The sequence below is a fragment of the Pecten maximus genome, unplaced genomic scaffold (genome assembly GCF_902652985.1).
Source record: "Pecten maximus unplaced genomic scaffold, xPecMax1.1, whole genome shotgun sequence".
In the NCBI taxonomy this organism is placed as follows: Eukaryota; Metazoa; Mollusca; class Bivalvia; order Pectinida; family Pectinidae; genus Pecten; species Pecten maximus.
The window spans coordinates 850,517-865,816 of record NW_022982135.1 but is presented as its reverse complement, the minus strand read 5'-3'; the positions used below and the strand labels follow the sequence as shown (position 1 = coordinate 865,816).

At 36.1% G+C, this 15,300-nt stretch overlaps 1 long non-coding RNA gene across 4 annotated transcripts in view; it reads right to left on the bottom strand.

The window, feature by feature from the left end:
* Nucleotides 1–782: 782 nt before the first annotated feature.
* Nucleotides 783–15,300, bottom strand: part of LOC117320390 — a 58,014-nt gene continuing 43,496 nt past the window's right edge. Inside the window, exons 1-6 of one of the 4 annotated variants that reach the window (XR_004531031.1) lie at nt 14,183–14,310; nt 6,501–6,684; nt 6,178–6,274; nt 3,949–6,004; nt 2,382–2,489; nt 783–2,126 (exon numbers count right to left, since the gene is read on the bottom strand). This is a non-coding gene — a long non-coding RNA (uncharacterized LOC117320390). Of the gene's footprint in view, nt 2,127–2,381; nt 2,490–3,948; nt 6,005–6,177; nt 6,275–6,500; nt 6,685–14,182; nt 14,311–15,300 lie in introns of those variants that run through there. The other 3 variants (XR_004531030.1, XR_004531033.1, XR_004531032.1) reach the window with 3 other exon arrangements.

Genomic DNA, 15,300 nt, shown 5'->3' with positions numbered 1-15,300 from the left:
ATTATACTATACACACATATACAACTGTATCTACAGTGTATAATTATACTATACACACATATACAACTGGTATTATATCATTTTTACAGTATAATAACATGCATGTATATATTAGTCATCTATACCATCTACAGTGTACAAAGTACCCAATAGAAGTGAAAACACAGAACATTATAAGGATTAACTTCAGTCAATGATTGGAACGATACTGTTGAACAACTAGTCATCACTTAACTTGTTCAGGTGTGTTGTGATACAAGTGAGACAATTTGTTTTTTTAAATTCCTTAGTTGTCTCCCTTAGAATCTTACATTTCCATATTAGGTTGATGTGTACATGCTTGTATCTGATATAAAATTTTACTTTTAAAATCTACAAATATTTTCTTCTTTTTTTAAATTGTTAGAATCAATTTTTAAGTGCAAACAGAAAATTTCCAGAAGACATTCAATGCCAACCTGAATGGATATACTTTTAATATTGTAATTTGTAAATTCTTTTCGAATCCGGGGTGGGGACATGACCTGATTTACAGAACAGGATTAGAACCTATGGCACACCCTGAAAAGTTGTAAGTTCATAGGTCACTGGCTTGTCACATTCCGGTGAACTACCAGCATTATAAATTCACATCTTACAGTAAAAACATGGAATACATTTCACATGTAATGCACTTAACAAAATGAATTTAAATACAACAGAATACGTATACTTCTCTGTTATTTTAACATGACACGTACACCATCCCTCAGAACCCTATCACAGGTTTTCCAATATCAATCTCTCTACTCTGTATAGAATTGACTATAGTTTGTGTATAATAGGTTCATAGCAATTCTGCAACACGGCTCTACCTCAGAGCAAATGAATTTGATCTTGTATGATGGCTTGGCCATGATAAAGATGTATCATCTCCTGGTCCTAGGCCACAGTGACATTCTGTGAGATGACATCACTAGTGACATCTCCTGGTCCTAGGCCACAGTGACATTCTGTGAGATGACATCACTAGTGACATCTCCTGGTCCTAGGCCACAGTGACATTCTGTGAGATGACATCACTAGTGACATCACCTGGTCCTAGGCCACAGTGACAGTCCGTGAGATGACATCACTAGTGACATCTCCTGGTCCTAGGCCACAGTGACATTCTGTGAGATGACATCACTAGTGACATCTCCTGGTCCTAGGCCACAGTGACATTCTGTGGGAAGACATCACTGGTGACATCACCTGGTCCTAGGCCACAGTGACATTCTGTGAGATGCCATCACTAGTGACAGACTGGGCCACAGTGACAGTCCGTGAGATGACATCACTAGTGACAGACTGGCATGATTCTACCTGGTGCCGAGCTGTGGCCTCTTCTCCACAAACTGCCATTTCAGATGAAACCTTTAGGATAGACCGCCACTTTTTCCCCGCATCAACAATTGTGTAGCTGCTCTGAACGATTTAGCGTCCTCTACTATTAATTTATGCCTCTGAAGTAGAAGTGACTTGTTCCAATGGAGCTTGATCTGTGAATAATTATAGTATATCTGGTCCCAACAAGTTACCACTGGACAGGTCGACATATTCTCTGTCGAGGCTGGACAAACATCATTATCAGCTTCTCCCTCTCCTGGGGCGGAACCATTATGTCAAGTACATCCATACTGTAGTCTCTCTTTAATATCAATCTGCCAAATATAAAAAATGGCTTTAAACGGGTCAGATTCGAACTCATAACCTTATTCTATCTATAAACTGATACAATACCAAATCTACAAATAAGTTCTGTTATAAGCTCGTAAGCTACTACTTGTGTATTGTGGTCATGTTTTAGATGTACAACTTCTACACATTTAGATAAATAATCCCCTTCCAGTAATTCCATATTCTGTCGTCTGTAAATGTCCCAGAATGTCTATTGCTATGCGGTCTAATTGAGGTTCTACTGGAACAGATGGAGACACTGAGAAGCTCAACCCTTGATTGACCAGATTTTCTGCCAGGAATCGGGCATTACACCAATTTTTGATATCCTCCACTAGTCCAGGCCTGGCTTAGAAGACACAACTGGTTATGGGAGTCTATAACTCGGTCAATTAACCCTGGATGGTAGACACCTGGATACCCTGAAACTTCATGTGCATATAAACAAAGATCAGCCTTCCATTAAAATATATTTATATTATGATTCAATGAAAGCATCAAACATTTGTAACTTAAATGTAGCACTGGTAAAATGGTATTTTCAGCCTGTATGATTTAAAAGGAACTTCAATTATACTATAAGAATGAAAATGAACATTAACTACCAAGCAATGAAATGTTCAAGTCAACTATAGGTCTGATATTACCTGGTAAATTTGTAAACTAAAGAGTGGAAAACATACATGTATCCATTCCAGGAACACCAGTTATGTTTAAGATGTAATACGCCACACTTCTAATACTGTCATCAGGATCTAGCTTTCCACATATGAACCCCACAAGCAATGGATCTGGAAAATATAAATCAAATTGCTTTAGATGGACAAAGATCCTATGTATGTGTACATCCATTGACTATATGTAATATGATTTCTAATCTATCCAACAATTCAATACATTATTATTGTCTCTATGACAGTAGTGATGGACAAACACTGGGATAACGAGGAATTTAATGATGTATATGTAGGTCATTTGGAGGAAGTGGTCGAAATCTTAAGGCAATTAAGTTACAGCTTATTCTCCATCAACAGACTGACTATGTCCATGTTCAGGGCATTCTTTTTCATTCGCGCGTGGCTAGGGTGAAATAAACAAGGACTTTATCTCATTATTGACTTGTAATTCATTAATACCAGAAGTTTTACAACTGTTTCATGACTCCTCCCTAACAGGTCAATGTGGTACCGTAAACGTGGTTATTTTCGCAGGGGGTTCATTTCACGATTTCGATATGCAAACTATATGTGTGGGGTTAATTTTCGCGACCAATCCACCCGGGCCCATGTGTATTTCGAGATTACGCCAATTGATATCCTGATAATATGTGTGGGGGAAATTTTCGCGATCAATAGGACTCTGTGTAATTGGCATCAATTTCCCCCTCACGTAAATCTCCACTATGCAGTATACATGATAATACTGATTGCTTGTAAGAACAAGATTACTTTCCTCGACACACAACAATCTACTATCTCTGGTGTCTACTGAATCAGAAGTGTTGTCCTGTTGGTAAATACTATAACAATTGATTCTACATTACCCAACACATTGTTCCTGCTTTGAGAGCATGACATTCTACAATGGTACATTTTTATCACTATTTGTCGTTACCAGATTGTCTTTGTAACCAGAGATAACTTCCAACTACCAGATTGTGTGTGTCCATTCCAAATTCTCAAACAAATTCAAAAATAGAATTCCTGCATTTAGTTTCCATGCATACAATTATGGTAGAAAACTGAGTAAAAAAAACAGGATTCAGTCAATATAGATTATGAGATAACCAATCAGTTATTTTGAGTTTGCTGTATAACATTAAACAATTATCAATTAACACTAATTCACTGAATATTATGTTTATAACCCACCTTTAAAATATGAAACAGATAAGTGAGTTATCTCCCTTTGATCATCCAATAATGACAAGATAGTGTGTGACAAGTTGGATATTGTTTTGATTTGGTTTTGAGCAATAAAGAATGTAATTCAAACTTATAATCAAGCATCAAAAATACATTGATAAGGCAGCAGTGTACAGTAAAATTGCTCATTAAAATAATGCATATGTGGCAATTAAGACAGTCATAATTTGTATACAGATTTTGGTTGAACCTGAACAATGCTAAATAGTTAGTAGTCTAGATTTTGTGTATGACAGAGTGACACCAGTAAACCTCTGTTTGCTGTGGAGGCCATAATTAGGACCAGTTCTAAATCACAATGTTCTTATCTTCGTACTACGTATACCTGAGGGGGTGTTATCCAAGTATTGTTGGCATTGTCCCTAATTAAGTGAACCCAGTCTTTGGGCAGACGACCTCAGCCATGACCTGTGACAGACAGCAGCTGTGGTAGAATGTTGGTCTGTTTTAGGAAGTTTGCTGTGTCCAAGTTTTGTTGAGGTTGTTCCTTGGTGAACCCGTCTTTGGGGAGCGGAGGCGTCCTCGGCCTGTTACTGTAACTGTGGTAGAATCAATGTTCTGTTTTAGGAACTTTTTTACGTCCATGAGCTGGAATTTTCCAAGCTAGTCCTTGGTGAGGTCGTTCCAGAATATATATCACAAGCTCTGTTCTGCATTCAATCTATCAAAAATAAACATGTATTATTAGATTATCATTACATTACACATCCCAGCAGGCATTTGACGTCATTTTTACGTCAGATTTACGTCAAAAATGGACGTCAGGATTACGTCAAATAATGGTCAAAAGTGAAAATCACATTGACGTTATTTTCTGACGTCAGATTTACGTCAGACTTAGGTCAGAAATTGACGTCAGATTCACGTCAGGATCTAGTCATTGCTGTTGGATTGCAAATGATGAAAAAAGAAAGCACAGGTTTCATTAAATTTAATTCAAATATCACACATAACATTTTTACACATGAAAGATTTTAAAAAGAAACATTCTTTCAAAATATCTGCATTCTCACAAATTAGTAATGGATATGAACTTATAATGAGAATTGTTAACAATAAATCATCTATCAGCATAGGACAGAATGGTAAACTCATGTAGAAACATGTTTCTTAATTTTATAAACATTATCAAATTCAAACACATTATAAAAATACCTGTTTCCGCTAACCCTATGTAATTTCTACTTGCCCTGGACTCTGGCAACTTGTTCAACTAGCATCACAGATAAAGGATAAATTTTAACCCCATGTGACACATCACTCAAATGTATTATATTCTACTGCACTATAACAAATTGAATGTACATTCATTTAGTCAAATCAATTAAATAAAAAATTCAATAAATAGTTTATTTTACGCTTCATACAATATGATCATTCAAACACAATGTATACACTTTTCTTAAAGGTAGAGTTACAATATTCAAATCAATCATTCATTTGTCAAACACAATGTATACACTTTTCTTAAAGGTAGAGTTACAATATTCAAATCAATCATTCATTTATTTGTCAATCACACTTTTTATCATACAATTATACATACAAACACATTTTTATTAGAATTGAGGTTTATAAACAATTACACATGCTTTAAAGGTACATGTGCTATAATCTAAGATCAACAGTAATTAATACACATGAACTCTATATTTATCACCAAACTGGGAATCAGACCGTCTCAAGTAGCCTAGTAGATGATAACATTGCAACTGAACTCCCAAGAAACTAAGTTATATTGTGATATCATAGTGGATTCATTTATCGATATCTTCCAAGAGATTTTACTTCTGATCATCAAATTGTATCATAATTCACCATACCAAATAACAATTAAATCTTTCTAGTTTTTAAGATATTGTACCCACAATATTACTGGTTCATTGGCTTAAAATAAGATACAAAGTTTGATCTATAACAACAGCTGAATCAATCATCAATATCTATATAAAATGAATAAACTTCTGATCTCTATATTTTATCAGTGCTCACTTCACCCATACACATTTCACCATGCCAAATTGCAACAATCAACTCTTAGTTTGTTTTTTTAGAAATTGTGTCCATTAAAAGTTTAGTGTTGCTAAAAATAGCCATCACTAAACACTAAAACTGTGACCCTCTTGATCTTTTTGGTAGCCTCTATTCTTATACTCCAGCCAGTGGGTAATGGTAGCCTCCTTAGTGGGAAAAGAATTCTTCTCTTGATCAGTACCCGTCTCGTCTTGACAAAACCATGACCTTGATCCTGACCTTTGTCTAGACTGATCTCTCCATAGACTTTGACCAATCAAGAGATCTTAATCTTTCTCTAGACCTTGATTTGGCTTTCTGTTGGTGAAATTTTGGTTGTGGTGCTGGACAGTAAACAGATCTTCCTTCTGAAATAAAAAAAAAAGAATATAAGCAATATAATTCCATATAAAAGACATGATAAACAAGATAATTTTGTAAAATGAATTGAAAAAGATAAAAGCAGAATCAATAGAATCTAATGCTAGTTTAAATGGTTCAGTATATATATAAGAAACATTCAGAAGCGAGTCGTACATACCATTGCTAGTAGAAGATCTAGAGGCTTAAATTTCACTTCTACTGCCACTGAAGGTTTCCGAACAGGAGATACTCCTTTTCAGTCCTATCCTCAGTTTCTGCATTGAAAATGAAATATTTATGTATATTGCATATTAAATTAAACATTTGTTTTTCAGACAAAGAGAATAGAGTTCTTCACCTTCAAATTCAAATGATTATATAATTAATGATTAAAAAATTATCACAATTGAATTCAGAACATTATTTTTCTGTAAACTGGCATTTTGTTGATATTTTACTGATTTCAAATCAGATCACAGATGTTGTCTCACAATGACCCACCTGTTTACTTCCGTTTAAAACTAGAATCTTCAGAGTCACTTTCCTCATATCTCACTTTCTGTTTCATTATATTCCGACTCAGCTGAAAACCAACTGGTGTGTTGTGTATTTTCATCTTCGTTTCTATCATTTTCGTTGCTTACTTTTCTCCCAATGTTTTATGTACAACATTAGTATGCAGTACCTACAACAACAGAAATACAAACTTAAATTAAGTATCCTTTTCGTTACTTATTTTTCAAACTTACGTTCATACGTCACTTATTTTTCAAACTTATGTTCATAGATCTAAATTATACAATCAATATCGGTATTTTGTGAGAGAATTTTGGACAGACATTACGTGCAATGATTATCAGTCATTAAATTGGAAAATTACAAATTCTACAGGGATTTGTGTGCTAACTGTAGGTGAAATCTTATTATTTTCTACAGTTGACAGATTTATGAGGGGTGTCATGATCACAATTCCAATAATCCCATATCTAAATTACGATAAAAATACAATACAGAAATGCACACGATAATGTATGTAACCCTGATAAACACTTTCCCAATATACCGCTCGGCTAGAGATATCCTCTTTAGCTTGTTCGGTTGAGCCTTTCGCTCAATAGCTAGTACAATGTAAGTCAGAGGTCCCGGGTCCGATCCCTAGCGGAGGCAGTGCAGGGTCTTTTCTCACTGGTTTGAGAAGGATCCTTTTTCTCTCATTTTGGAAAGAAAATCAGTGAATTGGGAAAGATTTGTAAAGGAGTAAACTGCAAATTTTGGGGATTTGGCTTTGAAATATGGCCCCAGAAAGCCCTGCAGTAATTTAAATTTAATTAATCATGCGATCTGTTACATTGGCGCCCATGTATACAAAAATAGGGACCCGGGAAAAATAAACATTGCTGTTACCCCTGGAAACTTGAGGACAAATTCTTTTCTGGAGGGAGAGTATGTAACCTTAGTAAATACTAGCCGCAATATACCGCTCGGCTAGCTAGAGAGATCTTTTCTTTAGCTCGATCTGTTGGGCGTAAGACTAGCAAGTCAAAGGTCCTGGGCTTGATTCCTAGTGGAGGCATGGTAAATTTAATCAAAGACCTATATACTAGGGATTCGCAACAAGCTCATTGGCTTACCAAACGTCACCGCCGAGCGGAAGTTCGGGTGATTTATCCCAGAGTGCATGGCTGCTCCTAATGTTTAGACGCCATATTGAAAGTACGCCTGAAACACGGTCAGCTTTATGACAGCTCATAGAAGACTATTGTCCGATAACAAATCACGGGAATCAAACGTAAGTGCAATTTTTTTTTATGTAAACTGGTGTTTCAAACGTATTCCGTCGTACTTTATGTTCGGAAGACTGCACATGTGACCGTTCAACTTCTTTTCACGGCGATTACCGCGCTGGTTAGCTTATGTCGGGCCGCTTATTCTGGTGTTAAGGACAGTGCTACATGGTTTCAGTTTAACTCCTTTTTTATTTATTGACCAATTTCAAAATGGTTTTCAAATAATTCTTGCTCGATAGTTACTCTATCGCGTTTAGTCAAATTTGTTGTGTAATTCATTGTGAATATTTAGTAATTGCCCAGTGAAAATAAGTAAACAAAACAAATTATGGTTATACTGTGAATGGCTGGTGTTAAGGACAGTGCTACAGGGTTTCAGATTAACTCCTTTTTTATTTATTGACCATTTTCAAAATGGTTTTCAAATAATTCTTGCTCGATAGTCAAATTTGTTTTGTAATTCATTGTGAATATTTAGTTATTGCCCAGTGAAAATTAGTAAAAAAAAACAAGAGAAAACGATGGCTGGTATACTATCGTCTATTTTATTTTTAACTGGAAGGTGTATATAATTTAAACTATCCATTAATTATATTCAATTCAACTTTAATATCATATTTATGATTAGATTAGTGATTTGATAGCTATAATCTGTAGAATTTTATATAGTATAAGCATGACTTCTGTTAACATTGATCTCGTGAATAATAAAGCCATTATTGAAAGAAATGCATTAATTGAAACTAATTGAAAAAAAACATAAATCAGTCTAATGTAAATTAAATTAAATATTATACTTTTTGTAAATTATTTAGTGTTTCAAAACAGATATTTGATACAGAATTGCAGGGATTGATCGAGGAATGAGTGTGTTGGAATATAATAGCTATGATATCTTTTGCACATAGCAAAACATTAAATACTGTGGTATATATTTTATTGTATTGTGTGGGAAATTGATAAAATCAAAATGTTATATATTTTTTTCCCCATTATCACCGATATATATACTACCCCCACCCCCCCCCCCCCCCCCCCCCCCCCCCCCCCCCCAACCTTTGGGGGCATTGATCACACCTCACCTTTGATAAAAACATTTACACCTAGTCATGGGGCATCTCCTAATAAACTCAAAGGGGGTCCATTCAGAATATATGTAGAGTATATACCTGTATGTACCTGTACTTCTGGGTCTACAGAATAAAATATTGTCATGGTGATCACCTGGGCTCCCCCACTCCATCCAGACCATAAGGACATTGGCCACACCTTTATTACCTTTGAGATATACATCAATCAACAGGTGTGTCTCATTGTCAACACCTGTCCTGAGGCTGGCCATGTCCATCTCCCCAAAATACTAGAGTTCACTAAAGGCATGCTGTGCAGTCTGGAAGACAAAAAACCCTCAGGTGTGTCCTCATTCCCTAGTTAAACTTAAATGAGTCCATTCATATTTAGATATATATGTTTTTAGGTTAATTTTGAATTTACGAATCTGTTTAATTAACATTTGGGGTATATGAATTTACTGCAGGGTATTTGAAATTTGAATGTTTCAAATTTAAATCTTATAGAAGCTTCTCTGCCTATTCTATACCATAATGTATCAATACTTATTAAACTTGATTTTTTTTTCAGAATGCCAAAGAAGAAAAGATCTACCATTGGTACATGACCCAAGTACTATCAAAGTTTTCAATACTAAATAATAAAATATTATCAATCATCAAACATGACAGTGGTTTTTTTTTTTTTTTCATTTTACTTAAGACTTTTATAAGAAAAGACTTTTTTATAGCATTTGTCTAATAAACAAGAAATATCTCTAAAAAAAATATAAAAGGCATAGTTTTAATGCTGGTTTTTATACTGTAAAACTGCTGGTGAAATACATCAACGAATCACTGGTCTAGTGGTGGGTGCAGATGAGCTCTATAAGGCCTATAGGTATACAAGATATATAACATTAAACAACTACAGATGTGTACAGGAGAGTGTTACATACATGTACATGAAAACTGTTCAATATAAAATTATCTACACTAATAAATTCGGTCTTTTGCAAGCCAAATATAGATATTACATGTAACCTAAATTTGACAACTCTCTAACATTATTAACAGATAATAGTTGGATTAATTTAAAAACAGAATGTCTTTTGTAGTAATATTGTTTTATACATTTTACCCTCAGACCTGTATATAATGGACATATCAAACAAGAGGCCCATGGGGCCTGTATCGCTCACCTGGTTGGATTAGACCAAATGTTGAAATAATGTTCATATTCAAGTTGTTTTATTTGTAAAATTCTAACAATGCTATATATGGTTATAGTGTGGGAATCCCAACTGCTTTAAAGATTAATGAAGTCCAGACTCTCTAAGGTCTGATAAGATATCTCTGACCAACTTGGGTTGAAATCCATTCATAACTTTATGACTAGTAGAGATTTAAAGGAATTACCTCTATTTCCCATATCTGGCCCCGCCCCTTTGGCCCCTCAGGGGTCAGAATCACCATTTATGCAAAATCTGTTCCCCTTCCCCCAAGGATGTTTCTGACCAAATTGGGTTGAAATCCATTCATAACTTTATGACTAGTAGTGATTTAAAGGAATTACCTTTATTACCCCTATTGGGCCCCGCCCCTTTGGCCCCTCGGGGGTCAGAGCCACCATTTATGCAAAATCTCTTCCCCTTCCCCCAAGGATGTTTCTGACCAAATTGGGTTGAAATCCATTCATAACTTTATGACAAGTAGCGATTTAAAGGAATTATCTTAATTTCCCCTATTGGGCCCCGCCCCTTTGGCCCCTCGGGGGTCAGAGCCACCATTTATGCAAAATCTTTTCCCCTTCCCCCAAGGAGGTTTCTGACCAAATTGGGTTCAAATCCATTCATAACTTTATGACAAGTAGAGATTTAGAGGAATTACCTCTATTTCCCATATTTGGCCCCGCCCCTTTGGCCCCTCGGGGGTCAGAATCACCATTTATGCAAAATCTGTTCCCCTTCCCCCAAGGATGTTTCTGACCAAATTGGGTTGAAATCCATTCATAACTTTATGACTAGTAGTGATTTAAAGGAATTACCTTTATTACCCCTATTGGGCCCCGCCCCTTTGGCCCCTCGGGGGTCAGAGCCACCATTTATGCAAAATCTCTTCCCCTTCCCCCAAGGATGTTTCTGACCAAATTGGGTTGAAATCCATTCATAACTTTATGACAAGTAGCGATTTAAAGGAAATATCTTAATTTCCCCTATTGGGCCCCGCCCCTTTGGCCCCTCGGGGGTCAGAGCCACCATTTATGCAAAATCTTTTCCCCTTCCCCCAAGGAGGTTTCTGACCAAATTGGGTTCAAATCCATTCATAACTTTATGACAAGTAGAGATTTAGAGGAATTACCTCTATTTCCCATATTTGGCCCCGCCCCTTTGGCCCCTCGGGGGTCAGAATCACCATTTATGCAAAATCTTTTCCCCTTCCCCCAAGGATGTTTCTGACCAAATTGGGTTGAAATCCATTCATAACTTTATGACAAGTAGCGATTTAAAGGAATTACCTCTATTTCCCTATTGGGCCCCGCCCCTTTGGCCCCTCGGGAGTCAGAGCCACCATTTATGCAAAATCTTTTCCCCTTCCCCCAAGGAGGTTTCTGACCAAATTGGGTTCAAATCCATTCATAACTTTATGACTAGTAGCGATTTAAAGGAATTACCTCTATTTCCCCTATTGGGCCCCGCCCCTTTGGCCCCTCGAGGGTCAGAGCCACCATTTATGCAAAATCTCTTCCCCTTCCCCCAAGGATGTTTCTGACCAAATTGGGTTCAAATCCATTCATAACTTTATGACAAGTAGAGATTTAGAGGAATTACCTCTATTTCCCATATTTGGCCCCGCCCCTTTGGCCCCTCAGGGGTCAGAATCACCATTTATGCAAAATCTTTTCCCCTTCCCCCAAGGATGTTTCTGACCAAATTGGGTTGAAATCCATTCATAACTTTATGACAAGTAGCGATTTAAAGGAATTACCTCTATTTCCCCTATTGGGCCCCGCCCCTTTGGCCCCTCGGGGGTCAGAGCCACCATTTATGCAAAATCTGTTCCCATTCTGCCAAGGATGTTTCTGGCCAAATTTGGTCAAAATCCAATAAGAACTTTATGACTAGTAGCGATTTGAAGCAAATGTTGACGGACGGACGGACGGACGGACGGACGACGGACGACGGACGGACGGACGACGGACGCTGCGCCATGGCATAAGCTCACCAGACCTTCGGTCCAGGTGAGCTAAAAAAATGAAACTCGCCCTCGATGTCACCCAAATCACAATTGTTACAGGTTCTATTTCTTTGGGTAATATTATTATGTCTACCTATTTCTATATTTAATTTGTGTGAGGATGCTCCACATACATTTATATTTAGTTTCTATAGGTTTAAAACTGTACACAGTGGCTATCTATCAGATATTGATATATAATCTACCTTTCGAAGAACTAGATATCTGTTAACATGTTTTGTTTTGTAACATCGGTCAATCTCTGCTCAATGCTTTTAAAAACATAGTCTACTGGTGAATTAGAATAAAACATGTACTCAATACCTAAAGCGGCCAATTCATTCTTAATGTCACATATCCACACGTCATTCTCATTTACCATTTCATCAAGACATGTTTTCAATACCAGATTATCCGACTGTTTCACCAATATTTGAACACTCTTAATTTTCTCATAATAGTTAATGGTAATCTACCCAATTCACAGTAAACAGTCATTGCAAGTTGATTTAGGCACCTTATTAAGTTAAGTATTTTTTTTACAAAATTTCTAATGTAAGCTTTCGACATCTGGTGCTTTGTGAAATCCCCATATTTCCGATGCATAACGTAAAATACTATTTACATACGAATCAAAAATAAAACAATAAGTTTCTACATTCAAGCAATGATTTCTAAGAGAAGTTGTCAGAGAAAATAAAGCTTTTCTGCCTTGTTCTGCAAAATGTTTTTGTGTTTTGTAAAACTTCCCATTGTAGTTGAACAGCATACCGAATAATTTAAAACTGTCAACAATTTCTATATTGTCATTATTATTCATTATTATATTTCCATGGCTCATTATTTTTTATTTGTCCACGATTTCTAAACACCATGATTTTAGTTATATCAACATTGACCTCCAGATTCCATTTTATGGTATATGCATATACAGAATCCAACATAATTTGTAAATCTTCTGGGCAGTTAACAAATATATCCAAACATAATTTGTAAATCTTCTGGGCAGTTAACAAATAAAGCCATGTCGTCGGTATGTATACATTAGCAAGAAAAGATTAAGCATCTGTAATTCAATACTTGGACAGTTGTCATTAATAAAGTGTATTTAGATACAAAGAAAATAACACAGGTGATTATATTTCCCCTTGTAAGAGTCCGGTATAATTAGGGAAGCACTGACTGAAGTCAGTATCACTATCGAAAATATAAGAATCGTCGTCAGTATATTTCTCTATAACATCTAAATAGATCATCGTCTAATGGCAGAAAATCGGACGACATTTTCCATGTGTTTCTATATGAATCTTTAACAGAAAAATGGTGCTTTTTTCATTACAGTGCATAGGTATAACTATCGCCAGTGTGAAGTTATCTCGGCCAAACGCGGTGACACATGTGCACAGACAGTCGTCGCCATCTCTTGGCACGGCACATGTCACTAATATAAACAACTCCGATATCCACCTATTGCGCAGCCGCAGCGCTTGGTCTCGCTAGATCTCGTGCTAAATATACCTCCGGTTATGAAAACAATAGGTGAGGTCGTGACTATGCGAGAAAAGCGGTTGTTGCGAGTCCCTAGTATATAGGTCTCTGATTTAATTAATCATGCACTCTTTTAAATGTACACATGTATATATAACTAATAAGAAAAGATATTGTCAGAAATCATAGAATCACAGATGGATGAGTAACTCACCTCCGTAATGAACTATTGTCTACTGTAAACAAGACAACTTATCAGCTATATATAGGTTATGTTCATCTCGTATAAACATATAACGTATACGTAATATAGTCTAATAGATTATATTAGATAAATTAGATTATGTGTGTATCACTGTACACCCATGTCAGTTGGAAAATAAATAATGAACTGAAATATCAAATAGACGCGAAAGTGAAGTGATGGGTTAAATAATCAGATGGTTACGTTCCAGATCTACTGTAGGTGTACTAGCTATATTTTGAATCGTGACCATTCAACCATTGCCTTTGTGTTCAGTCTGTCAGTACCGTACATGCACAAGTCCGAATCGAACTGTAATATGAACACAGAATACGTACGCGATATAATCGGTAATCAAAACAAAGTAACAAAACTCACCTTACAGGTATCTTGTACTCTACACAGACAGAAGTCTACTTGAAATGGTGACATGCTTCTGCAGCCTTCGCTTCTTTTCAAATAGCCGCGGCCGGAAGTAGGAAACGACAACATTTTTTTATTTATTTATTTATTTTTTTAATGAAGGCAATATTTGTTACATTTTTTGGACCAATGCGATAAGAACAGGAAAATATAGTTAAAATAACATCATTTATGTGGATAAAACATATGAACCACTTAGAGGTTTAAATATTTTGTATCATTTAAGCGCCCTCTAACAGTGTACGATTCAAGGGAGGTAACAACAAGTATAATTCAGACGAATTGGAAAATACTTCCAATCGAATATGGCAATTTAGTCTAGGTCAGATAAATGAATGCTGCTGTTGGTCAATTTAATCTTTCTGAATATTCAATAATACCAATATCGGTTCTGATTAAAAAAAATCTGTGAATGCATGTCCACTGCAGGAGGATTTTTTTTTCACTACAAGAAGATATCACATGGTCCATCGTCTCACAAATTAATTATAACTCGCTTTCATATCATTTCATTTCCCTTAAATCATGACTGGAACACAATATTTGTATTTTCAATATTTGCCATTTTTTGGTCAAATTATTACGTTAATTAGACGTAAGTGTCTGACGTCAATGTGACGTCTGTATATTTACGTCGTATTTACGTCAAATACTGGTCATTGACGTCCTGACCTGAATTTGACGTAAATCTGACGTAAATCTTACGTTGCATGCCTGCTGGGATAGTATTGTGTAAATGAATTGAAATACTTGATCTGCAGTGGTTTCACCAAAAAATACTCAATCAGTTACTAGTTATATAACATCAAATATTTTTTATTTAACACTTATCACTGAATATCATGACTGTAAACAGATGGGTAAGTTATATCCTTTCAATCATCCTATCAAGATAGTTTGGTTTGGTTTAACGTCCTATTAACAGCCAGGGTCATTTAAGGATGTGCCAGGTTTTGGAGGTGGAGGAAAGTCGGAGTACCTGGAGAAAAACTACCGGCCTACAGTCAGTACCTGGCAACTGCCCCACGTTGATTTCGAACTCACAACCCAATGGCTGAAATGTGAGACCTACC